The sequence below is a fragment of the Penaeus vannamei genome, chromosome 27 (genome assembly GCF_042767895.1).
Source record: "Penaeus vannamei isolate JL-2024 chromosome 27, ASM4276789v1, whole genome shotgun sequence".
NCBI classification, from domain to species: Eukaryota; Metazoa; Arthropoda; class Malacostraca; order Decapoda; family Penaeidae; genus Penaeus; species Penaeus vannamei.
The window spans coordinates 11,693,237-11,695,736 of NC_091575.1; the positions used below are offsets into that span (position 1 = coordinate 11,693,237).

General features: G+C 47.9%; 1 protein-coding gene across 1 annotated transcript in view; it reads left to right on the forward strand.

Moving 5' to 3' along the window:
• Positions 1 to 2,500, forward strand: part of LOC113802931 (zinc finger protein rotund) — a 616,373-nt gene that overhangs the window by 118,491 nt on the left and 495,382 nt on the right. The gene's annotated exons all lie outside the window — the stretch shown is intronic.

Genomic DNA, 2,500 nt, shown 5'->3' on the forward strand with positions numbered 1-2,500 from the left:
CCATCCCCCTCTTCTGCTATTGTTCCTCATCCATTCTAATCCTTTTCCATTCTTTACTTCATCCCTTCTCCCTAATCTTCCCAATCTCTCTTTTTTTCTTCAACCCTTTCTTTCTCTGCCTTGTCTCCTCTCTCTCTTCTTATCCCTTTTCTCTTCTCTTCTCTATCCTCCTCCCGCCTACCCTTCCCTCTTCCTTCTTTCACTTTCACCTCTTCTCCATCGTTTCTCTTCTCCCTCCTCGTCTCTCTTTCTTTATCCTTCATTCCGTCTGTACTCTGTCCTCTCGCCATACCTATCCTTCTCCTCTTCCACTTTTATTGTTCCACTCGTCCTTCCTCTCTCCTCTCACTATCTTCATCCTTCTTCCCCCACTCCTTCCATTCTTTATCGTCTCTCCGTCTGTATCCCTCACCTTCTGCTTTCTCTCTCCCTCATCCCTCTACCCTCTCTCCATCTTTATCCTCCCCTCTTCTCCATTCTCTCTCATCTCTGCCTCATCCTTCTATCCCCTTTTCATTTTTATCTCTCCCCTCCTCCACCCACTTTCCTCTCTCTACCTTTATCCCTCCACCCGCTCTCCTCTCTCTATCTTTATCCCTCCCCTCCTCCACCTACTCTCCTCTCTCCATCTTTATTCCTCTTTCATACACTCTCCTCCCTCTATCTTTATCCCTCCTTCATTCCGTCTCCTCCCTACATCTTTATCTCTCCTCCGTTTCCTCTCCTCTCTCCATCTTTATCCCTCCCCACGCGCTCTCTTCCCTCCTTCATCCCTTCTCTCCTTCATTTACTCTCCTCCTCTCTTCATCTCTATCCCTCCTCCATTCCCTTTCCTCTCTCCATCTTTATCCCTCTCCTCCTCCACCCAATGTCCTCCCTCCATGTTTACCTCTCCTCTCTCCATCTTTATCCCTCCTCCATCCACTCTCCTCTCTCCCTCATCCCTTCTCTCCTTCATTCACTCTCCTCTCCTCCATCCACTCTCCTCTCTCCCTCATCCCTTCTCTCCTTCATTCACTCTCCTCTCCTCCATCCACTCTTCTCTCTCCCTCATCCCTTCTCTCCTTCCTCTCCTCCATCCACTCTCCTCTCTTCCCCATCCCTTCTCTCCTCCTCAAATGCGGTCTTGCACGCGCTTCTCTGCCTGACATGATGTATGTGATCGTGCACATGATGTTGGCATTACCGACGTGGCTGTAGGGAACTCTCTGGCATGAGTTGTACGTTCATGGTCTGGCAAGCGTCCTGAACTCATGGGAAAAGCAGTGAGCGCGTGTGCGTGTATATGCGTGTATGTGTGTGTGTTTGTGTGTATGTGTGTGTGTGTGGGGGAAGGGGGGAGTGTAAGTGTGTCGCTTGTCTGTCTCCGAGTGACTGGGATTCTGTTGGTGTTGTTGTTGTTGTTGCTGTTCTTTTTGTTGTTGTTGTTGTTGTGTGTGTGTCTATGTGTGAGTGTGTTTGTGTCTGTGTGTGTGTGTGTGTGTGTGTGTGTGTGTGTGTGTGTGTGTGTGTGTGTGTGTGTGTGTGTGTGTGTGTGTGTGTGTGCATGTGTGTGTGTGTGTGAGTGTGTGTGTGTGCGCGCGCATATGAGTATATATATGTCTCTAGGTGCAGGCTTACGTACTTGAGAGAAATAGATAGATAGTTGGGTGAATAGATAGATAGATAGTCAGAAAGACAGAGAGATAGATACAAACTTATATGAATAAATACATATACAGCCTAACGGAAGCAAAGACATGGCGATCTGATAAATAAAGATAGCGCGCACAGTCGAGAGAGAGAGAGAGAGAGAGAGAGAGAGAGAGAGAGAGAGAGAGAGAGAGAGAGAGAGAGAGAGAGAGAAAGAGAGAGAGAGAAAGAGAGAGAGAGAGAGAGAGAAAGAGAGATGGAGAGAGAGAAAGATAGAGAGAGAGAAAGCGAGGGAGAGTGAGAGAGAGCGAGGGAGAGTGAGAGAAAGAGAGTGAGAGAGAGAGAAAGAGAGGGAGAGAGAAAGATAGAGAGAGGGAAAGAGAGGGAGAGAGAGAGAAAGAGAGGGAGAGACAGAGAGGGAGGAGGAAGGGAGGGAGAGAGAGATAGATAGATAGATAGAGAGAGAGAGAGAGAGATAGAGAGAGACAGAGAGAGAGAGAGAGAGAGAGAGAGAGAGAGAGAGAGAAAGAAAGAAAGAGAATGTGTCTGCATGTATGGTTGGAAGCTAGAGTGTATGCTGAGTGTGTTTGTGCATATGTGTACTCATGCAAGTTGGATGCTATGATGACTTTGAGTTTGTCAAGCGAATTCCCAAGTAGTTCTATGTCTTTTGTTCATTTTGTTCAGCTATTAATGTACGCGTTCAAAAATGTTCCTCGGTCTTCAGTGAGCGGTGTATGCGTGTAGGCGTGTCTGTGTATGTGCACACGTGTATGTTCGTGCCTGTATGTCCGTGCCAACAAGCGGTTCATACGCGGCGTAGCATCTTGCTTGGCATCGCAGGTACATCGCACCCTACCCCCCTCCC